The sequence below is a fragment of the Rutidosis leptorrhynchoides genome, unplaced genomic scaffold (genome assembly GCF_046630445.1).
Source record: "Rutidosis leptorrhynchoides isolate AG116_Rl617_1_P2 unplaced genomic scaffold, CSIRO_AGI_Rlap_v1 contig141, whole genome shotgun sequence".
Classification (NCBI taxonomy): Eukaryota; Viridiplantae; Streptophyta; class Magnoliopsida; order Asterales; family Asteraceae; genus Rutidosis; species Rutidosis leptorrhynchoides.
Genome location: NW_027266394.1, coordinates 84,103 through 94,239, shown reverse-complemented (window position 1 = coordinate 94,239; position 10,137 = coordinate 84,103). Strand labels below are relative to the sequence as shown.

The window sequence follows — 10,137 nt, the reverse complement described above, 5'->3', positions numbered from 1 at the left end:
TAAGAGCTCCAACTCAAACGAAAAGGTCATAAAGTCAAAACTGTACCATGGAATTATATAATGAACAGGATACTCATTTATTCATAAAGAAAAATTCAGTATTTATGAGTGATGGAACCAAACAAGTTCACAAAACAGTTATTACTTCATATTACCTGTGATTCCGAGAACTTCAGAGCAGGGTTAGCAGCAAGCCCGGCCAAATCATGCTCCATATACTCAAAGACAAGATACAAGCTGCAAGACATTCTGGAGGTAACAAGACCTTCCAATTTTATTACATTTGGATGGTCAAGTCTACGAAGAATGTGAATTTCTCTTGCCATGAAACGAACACTTTCAGGCTCCAGATTATCAAACCTAACTTTTTTCAATGCAACAATTTTCCTTTGATCAAGGTCACGAGCCCTATAAACATTGCTATATGTTCCCTGGCCAATCTGCAAAAAATAACGAGTATTCATCAATCTCAGTTCCACCCTAGCAAGTAGCAAGTTATAGACCAAATTCTCCAAGCACACATCTAGACATCAACTATTAACCTATGCATTGAACATTAATTAACTGCTACTTGGACTTTCTAACTAGTTGCTTCAGGGTTCTTTCTAATGTTTCCAACAACCTGAGGGTGAAGGAAGGTGCATCAATCAACTTCAACATCACTTCAGTAGAAAGTGACAGAACAAAGTGAGGTACAATTGGCCTCCAAACAATAACTACTGATGCTCCCATGAATGCAATGGTAGTGCTAGATATCCACGATTCAACAGTGTTCAAAGAACCAGAAATGATCACATGTGAAGGGTCAAACACTCAGGTCAAGCACTAGGGCATTTAACTGACAACTACCAGAACTAAGGTTGTAATGAAAAGTTTCATTGGCAAATACTATATGGCACCAACTAAAAATGGAAACGTTCAATGCAACAAATTCCAGAGTTATTCTAGATTAGTAATTTCTCAAGAGTTTGCTGATCTACAGATTATCGGTGTGGAGAAACTAGACAACTAAATCAAGAATGAACCTTACCTTATCGAGCTTCTCAATGAATCAGCTCGGCGAGGCAACCATCCTCTTATGGCTTCTCCAGCTACTGCAGCCAGCCAAGTCGGCCAGCCGGCAGCCACCTGCTCACCTTCTGTTGCTTTCGGAATGCTACCTATTCCTGGATGTTGCATAATGGCGTACTCTGTCCTCTCTCTCTTTCGTTCAACATTCTCACCTTGAAGTCGAGCGGACCCATTTACATGCTTATCAATCAGCATTACTCTCCCATCATTACTCTCATACCGATCTTTTGATCTATATGATTCCTCTCTCCTAGAAGATGATGTCCCCCTAGACACGCGCAAATCGGACGGAGCCTTATTTGAAAGCCGCTCTCTTGGACTTTCCTTGCTGTCTTCAATAGCAGAAGGCTTGCCACAGACACAACCCATCGTGTTCCAACAACAAAAATCCTCCTTGAAAATCAAGAGCTACCGCTCAAATGCTGCATTCTCACAATACTAGTTCACCCAAATTGTGGGAAAATCACACCATGCGAAAGATCCATAAAAATCAATAAGCTTAACTAAAGTCTAAAAACCAATGTAGTGTATTAATTGAAGAACGAAGCTGCAAAATAATAACAGCAAAAGAAAATAGCTTTATTCGCTTAATGCACCAAATCCTCAAAATTTACACTAGGCACCATACTTATGCACTTGGAGCTCGGTCAGCATAGTCAAAATCAAATGACCAATTAACTCTGCAAAACTCACAATAACAATAGAGCCCAAATCCCTCTGGAACGGATAATCTGACAGAATCTTCAAACAATCATAGCTCAAATAGTACCTTGATTATGAGAAGCAACAAGTCTAACCCCAAATCCCCCAATTTTAGCACAAGCCGATGTAAACCATAGCCGGAAAGTACCAATTGGAGTGGGTTATAGTCAACACAGAAGTGAAATTCTTACTTGAAAAATGGCAGCTTGATATTGAGAGATGGAGAGAAAAAAAGGTCACTGCTCTGCTGCTGTTAAATTGGCAAGTAAAAGGCTGAAACTTTCAAACCCTAGAGAGAGAGATTAGTGGAGATGTGTGTGTGAGAGAGAGAGAGAGAGAGAAAACTAGATATGGATCTGGGCACAGAGATTCTTTTGTAAAAAGTTCATTTCCACCGGAAGACGAACATGAACAAAATTAAATATTTTTTTTGACAGTAGGTAAACGAATACAATAACAATTGATGGCATAAAAATTAAAGGAGATATAATTAGAAAATACTCCAATTTATAATTGCAGCTTTCAATTTTATTTTATTTGATGTTAATGCAGCTTTCAATTTAGAGAGATAATAAATAAATAAATACACAGCAGTAGCAGTAGCAGTAGTTATTAAGTTCTAAAAAAGACAACTTTATTTCGTTCATAATGTTAAATGTCACGCGCTCTTTTAATTTTTTATTTAATTATAATAGTGGAATTTTCCTACTTTCTTTTTACTAAATAAATATGAATATATATAATCTCCTAAAGTTATTTGGACATGCAACCATGAATTTATTGAAGTTTCGTAAAAATAAATATATTATATTAAAGCATAATATTTAGAACTGCATGAACAAAACTAATTTTAGTTAGGAAAAAAATTTAAAAACTCGTTTGGAAAGAAATAAAACAAGACAAAAGCATGTGATTACTACTTGCAGGTTACATAAGTAAATAGAGAATGGAAGTTAGGCATGATGTACAACTTTCTTGTCTACAAGAAAAGGGACCCATTCAAATTGACAATATAGTAGTAGTAGTAGTAGTATTACTTTGACCTCTTTTTTCCTAATTTGTGAGGAATATGACCATACTTTATCCATTGCATCATAGTTAGTGAATTCACACAACTTCTTAATCCAAAAGAAAAAGTACCAAACTTTTCTCAAAAATCAATAGCAAAGGTATTACTACTTTTTAGTCCATGTTGATAGGAGAAGAGTAAAACTAAAAAGGATCAATCTTTCCATAAATTTTTTCCCCACTCAATTTTCCTTTTGATTCATTGATTTCCCAATGTGGCAGTGAATCAGTTGGAGACATGGTAAAACGTCCGGGTTGATCCAGACCCGAATCAAAAATGGACGGGTCAAAAATCTGTTCAAGACCTTTTTTTAGGTTAATCAGCATTAGATTCCATTTATCAATGTCGCGTAAAGCGATGTTACAAAGATGAGAGAGGATACCTCCTTGCCAATTATTTTTAGAGTTTGTATAATAAGGATGTTGCCCACTCTCCTTACAAAATTCAGCCTACCATTTACAAAATTTGACAAAAATTCCCTAATATCTTCAACTATACTACAGCAAGATAGGAAACAAATGGTTTGGCTATAAACAGCTTTAACGACAACCTGAGCATCAGATTCAATTACAATATCATGCAGGCCGAGAGAGGTAGCAGCTTTCAAACCTTCAAGACTTGTTTAATATAATTCGACCCATAACATAGCGGGTCGATTACTATATTGCGACATTTGTACTGATGTGGACGAATGAAAAGGTGACGGGTGGAAATATTACATTATATGGGGACCATTTAGTGACACATGGTGATCACAACGACATGTGGAGAAATCTTAAAGCAACACGTGGCGATAGAATGACACATGGACTTTGACCTGTTCGTTGACCAACCCGTGAAAAGAAAAAACGGTTCAAATTTTGTTTGCGATGTGGTGGAGGCAAACATCGGGTCTTTGATGCTTTAATTCCGACTTCAGCTTGGAAACTCTGTCGTGAGTTGACTCGGAGAATACTCATTCATGCATGGAATAACCTTTCACGTTATTTTATTAATTAATTTATTTATTTTCTTAGAAAATTAATTATGATGCCTTATTGATTACTTCATTCGTTTCACAATAGATGATGTTTGAATTTTAATGATATTGTGTAACTTATTAAATATATAGGATAGATATGATGTTTTGTTCAATTTATAGAAATTTGAGAATTTTTTTCTTTTTACAAAAATACTTATAATACATTTGATTAATTATATCATACCATAAAAACCCAAAACATTACGGAGATAGTATAAAATATTAAAAGAGTAAATTTAATTGAGAAACATGTGCTGCTTTTGATTAGAGTTTTTACCTGATATGTCATGTTCGTTTCTTGCTATGTTTGGCTTCCTGGCCAATCGTGAGCATTTTACAGTTTACTCTCTTAAGTCTTACCTGGGTCTCTTGTAAGAATCTTCCTTACTTGGGAAATATCCCCCTGGCTTAAACACCTGGGAGAGCTCATACAAGATAGGGAAAAAAATATAATCTTTGTGAAATTTTCAATCCATCGAATTGAACCGAATTGTTTGTAAAATTAAGATATTTGGTTTGACGAGATCATAGATTTTTAAAGTGGTACAGATGATTTGAATCAAGTCCATCATTAAGAAATATATATTTTTTAAGATATAATTTATTGTTTTCAAGATTCAAATTCGAGATATCTGATTAAAAATTACGAATATATTAATTATTATTGATTATGATATTTTGTTAATATCATCTACTCAAGCTACTGCATGTTGTCCATCTATATCTCCCTAGCATAAAATATATTTTTATATATATACTTTTTCATAATTAATCCAAAAATAGTTCATGCATATATGAAATTTAAAGATAGTGTCTTGTCCTTCCTCTTGGGGACAAAGAAACAAGTATTTGGGGCCCCCATTAAGCTAAAATCAATTTTAAATTAAGGTTTTTATTATGTAATTTTAAATTAAGTTAATTAGGTGCATGACTTACTCTTAATTGGTCCACTTAATTTGGCGCCATTATTATATTTTATATATCTTATGTCTCCGTATAATTCAACATTTAGCAAAAACTTCTCATGACCAGAAACTCTCTCTTTTGGATTTTAGCTACAGCAATCCTTTATTCAGAAGTGTAAATCCTCTATTCATAAAAAAAAATGGTGTTATTGAATACAAAATTTAGATTTTTTTTGTTTGTTTTTGAAGTTGATAAAATTTAGAATTGTTTCGAGTTTGAATCAATAAATAATACTCCTTCTACATAAAAATATATGATGTTATATATTTTTAAATTCGTTTAAATTCATAAATATAGTGAGTTCATTAGATACATAATTATTAATATGAATTTAAAAATATAAAATATTGTCTATTCGGTACGAAGATAGTAATAATGATTTTGATTCTCACATTGTTAATTCGGACATTCTAAAATGATAACCCCCATACTATTACTTGTGGTTGGAGTCCTTGGACGTTCAATTCTGAATCAGAAAACTAATTTATTTATTTTTATTACTTGAATGGATTGTCCTTATCCCGAATTATTTAAAAGTTTATATTATGTTTCGAGAAATATATTTGAGTCATGTTATGTTATGGACCAAAAAGATTGACAACATAGCCAAAGTAGCTGGGCTGACATAACGGACCACCTCTTAGCCCCACAATTTTAATTGTTCAATTGCGAACTGTCGCATGGTGTTTTTTCTTTCTCGGCCACTGTATTTTAATTCCTTCTCAAAAGATATCGAGGTTAACAACATTCATAAGTACGTTGATTATTTATGTGATTAATTAATAATATACCATATTCAGCGAATTAACGATATGATCAAATGATTAATACATTCGTTCTCATTCTCTTTCTTAGAAGTTATAGGTTCGAATGAATTTTGCTAAGAATATATAGTATATATATAAAATTTATATTACATTCATTTATATATCAATATATTTCATGAAAAAGAAGTTGTAAGATCCTAAAAAAAAGAAAAAGAAGTTGTATATATCATGTATTATTTTAATTTAAGAAAATGACAAATAATTAGAGACGGAAAAATAATAGCAATTATATTTGTTGTTACACTCACATCAAATTGGGATATCTTCACTTCATAGTTAAGTGTTGGAAACACGTCTAGTTCACCGAATGCATGTTTTAGGTATGTTTTCATTTGGGACTATGTTCCTACGCTTTCAATCTATTGTTTATTTTTTGTTCTTGTTGTTGAACTCTACTGGTACATAAAAACTTAAATAATAATAATAATATTATTATTATAGACATACATTTATTCTACGTGATTAAAGAACATCCTTTTTTTGATGCGGATGATTAAAGAACAACCAATTTACTTGAGATTCTAAAATTTTTTGGGTATCTCATAGATAATGACGAGATTTTAAATTTTAAATTTGTTTCAATTGTAAATTCAATTACAAATTCAATTATAAATTTTATTATTAAATCAACATTCAATATATAACGTTTTATTAACGAATAATATTTTAGTACATATATTTTAAAACTTTAGTTAATTAGGTTTCAAGTTACAATTTTAAATCAATGATATTATTTTTTTCCTATTTTAATTATTAGAAAATTAAAACACAATAATAATAATAACATAATGATTACTAATAAAATTCTACCAATTAATTTTTTCTAATATAATAATTTTATTCTTAATTAAAAACTTATTCCCTCCGAAACATATTTTCATTCTTCCTAATTAAAATAGGCATATATATATATCTTTTATTGCCGAATTAGTTTTGACATGTAGTTTTTTTATTAGCTAATTAAATTTGTCACATGAATTTTTTCATCCATTATTTAAAAAATTATTCCTCATAAAATTATAATAAACTATATTTTTTTTTCTAATTTTTTTATAAAACAATTTTTCCTGATTAAAATCCGTTATATTATTTTCTTCTATTCCTAATTAAAACGCACATATTTTTTTTTCCTATTCAAACGGACATATTATTTTTTAAAAAGGTTCCTAATAAAATTATAATATATATTATTTTTTTCAATTTTTGTAAAACTATTATTCTTAATAAAAATAAGTTTTTTTTTCTCCTATTCCTAACTAAAAGGCATATCTTATTTTTTAAATAATAGGAACAACTAAATTGATTAGATGCAATTATAAATTTTATTATCAAAATAAATCTTGACATGTGACTTTTTTTTGCTATGTTTATTATTTTTGAAAACAAAATAAATTTTTAATTCTAATAGAATTGTAGATTTTAAAATAAAATCAAAATAATTATAATTGATATAAAGTTAAAATAATTTTCTTTTGATATATATTTGATATATATTTAAAAATATTTAATATAAATAATTATTATAATAATTTTATATGATATATTTAAATTATTAATTTTTATAGACACGAATTTTTCGTCTAACGGACGGGTCCACCTACTTGTAGCATAAATAATAAATTGCAAAATAAAATACCCCCATATTATATATGCAGTTGAATTTGACATTTATTTAATACTACTATAAGTTAGAATGTGGTAGTACGAACAGAGAATTTATGGTTGGGAGGGGCAGACAAAATATAGAGTTACCTTCATTGTCATAAACACATACACATGGGAGAAATTGAGATTTCAGAGTAAATCGCGGCTTCTTGTTTGTTGGATTGCATTTTTATTTTGTGGATCACTAATTGGGAAAAAGAAACAGGTATCGATCAGTTTGATTTTACGATCTCCAGTCAGTTTCGAAACGAAATTGGTTTTTTCATACTTTCTGTTTGATTTTGGTCAAAATAAGTCGATTTCGATGGAATATCGTCTTTTCAATTGGTATTTCTGGATTTGAGAGACCATTATCAATGATTGATTTAAAAAAAATTAAAAATCTTTGAGTATTGATTGATCGGTTATAATCAATTGAGATTTAGATCGATTTGGTTTTACTTGTTTCCAGCCCGATTTGCGACGATTAAAAAAAAAAAGAGAGAGGAAGAATACTGATACAGTTGGCCATAATCAGCCCATGTTACATGGCGTACTGCTTCTCAATTTTGGGCCTAATGGCCAGAATGGCCCAGTTTTATACCCAACTTTGATCTCTAGGAGAAACAATATACACACTTTACTATCGATTCACTTTATTTATTCACTTCTCTAACCGGAAAGTGTAAGATTGCATAGTTCAAGTAGCAAATATGTAATAATCCCATTTTACGTTGTTAAACTGTGTGTCATAAAATAAAAAAATAAAAAAAAATTGTGTGTCATATAATTAAATAAAATATTAAAATCTCCCTCATGTTAAATATATTATAAAATTACATCTCTTTTTCTATCAAAATTAGCCCTCCTCATTCAATAATATAATATATTATTATGCCCATTAACTCAAATAATCTAAAATATATTTGCTAATAATATTAAAATATCAAAAATATTCTTCTTATAATAATATAAAATCTTTTATGTCGTCAATGATTCGGTCATAAATCGACGACTCAGGCAAGGGCGGAGTCGAGACCGTGAAGGTTATGGTGTCATTTACATAAATTTTAAAAAGTTTAGGATTATGGGGTCAATTTTCTCAAATTATGAGATCATTTTGACAAAAACTATACTAGAATTGAAGAATTTTTTTTATATGACCATACTCACTTACAAAGGGATCCGCCCATGGGCTCAGGTTATGTTTTCAATAACTCGACCATAGACCGGTTCTTAAGCAGTTTCGGATCGATTTAATAAACTAGATTTTAAGGTTGTTCCAGGGCGGTTCTGGTTCGTAAAAATTTCGAACCTTACATTAACAAGTGACATGCGGTTCAAATCCGGTTTTAGGCTGATTCAATATCGGTTCAAGACCGGTTCAAATTTATACTTAATATTTTTATTGATTTAAGTTTGATATTTAAATATTTTTTATATGTTTAAACTAAAAGTATTTTAGTATTTTATCCTTAAATTTGAATCGTCTTGAATCGATGATGAATCGGCCTTAATCTGAGATTTGAAGTGTATGACATTGGTTCATGTAAGGATCAAAATTTTTACGAACTAGAACTGACTTGAAACAATTTTAAGATTTTATATTATTATAAGAAAGATATTTTTGATATTTTAATATTATTAGTAAAGATATTTTATATTTTTTTAGTTAATGGATGTAATAATAGATTATATTTTTGAAAGAGGAGGATTTGAATAATTTTGATAGAAAAAGAGATTACAATATTATATTTAAAGGTTTTAATATTTAACTCCATATAATAACATCAAAAAATTTTAAAAAATGTGTGTCATATAAATAAAATTAAAGACATTTTCTGAAAACTGTAGACAATGATTATTGGAGTGGATTTTGGAAGTCGAGAGGTCGATTATTAAAAAATATAATTTTTAAAATTATTAGAGTTGGACACCACTATTTTCTTATATAATTCAAAATCATTGCATAAAAAATAAATAAATACTGCGTTAAAAGAATATTACTAGTAATATTAATGTAGTACTCCTATTATTTATTTTTTTTCTCTATATGGAATCTAACAAAAATTCCTCCTTCTTTTTTCATGTAATAATAAAATGGAATAAATAATTCGTGAAAGTATTTTAAAGAAAACAAATTGACCAAAAAAAAAAAACTAACGAACAATGTAACGAACATTAAAATGAGGCATTTGATAGAACGAACACTCAAAATTTTATTTTTCACACCATCTCTCTTCTAGCTCTCTGATCATGACGTCCCTCTCTTTTTCTGTCTATGTCGCTGTCTATTCATCTAATCATTGATCAAGAAGACGCATATTCTCAATCACAGTGCATGTTCATGTTGCAATGCATTGCTAAGGTGAGTTGAATTTTTGGTTTTTCTTTCTTTATTTAGCATGCGACTAATTTAGAATCGTTTTCAATGGGGTTCCCAAGCCGATCCCTTTCAATTGGGTTGCGTAGATAATACACTACAATGTAAATGCGAGATCTTATTCGGGTCTGGTTTCCAACTTTCAACAGGGGTTCCCAATTCTGGCTAGTGATTTCTGACTATTTAGCTTTTGTTATTGCGATAGTGTTGAGATCTTGGTGGTCGAGGAAGGAGGGGAGGTATTCTTTATCTTTGTAGATTGAGGGGCTCGTTGCTGTTGCATTCTTGATTCATAATCTTGGGGAATAAGTGGGTGATTGTTAAATTTTGAGAAAGTTATGATCTTGAATGTTCTGGAATTCATCGGAATCAGCATTCAGCGTTGATGAAGGGCACACATAAATGGGAGGCGATGAGAATAATAGAAATTACTGAAGGATTATTATTAATTTTT

At 30.3% G+C, this 10,137-nt stretch overlaps 1 pseudogene; it reads right to left on the bottom strand.

Moving 5' to 3' along the window:
* Positions 1–155: 155 nt before the first annotated feature.
* On the bottom strand, positions 156–1,440 carry LOC139881324 (probable serine/threonine-protein kinase At1g54610; annotated as a pseudogene).
* Between the last annotated feature and the right edge of the window lie 8,697 nt (positions 1,441–10,137).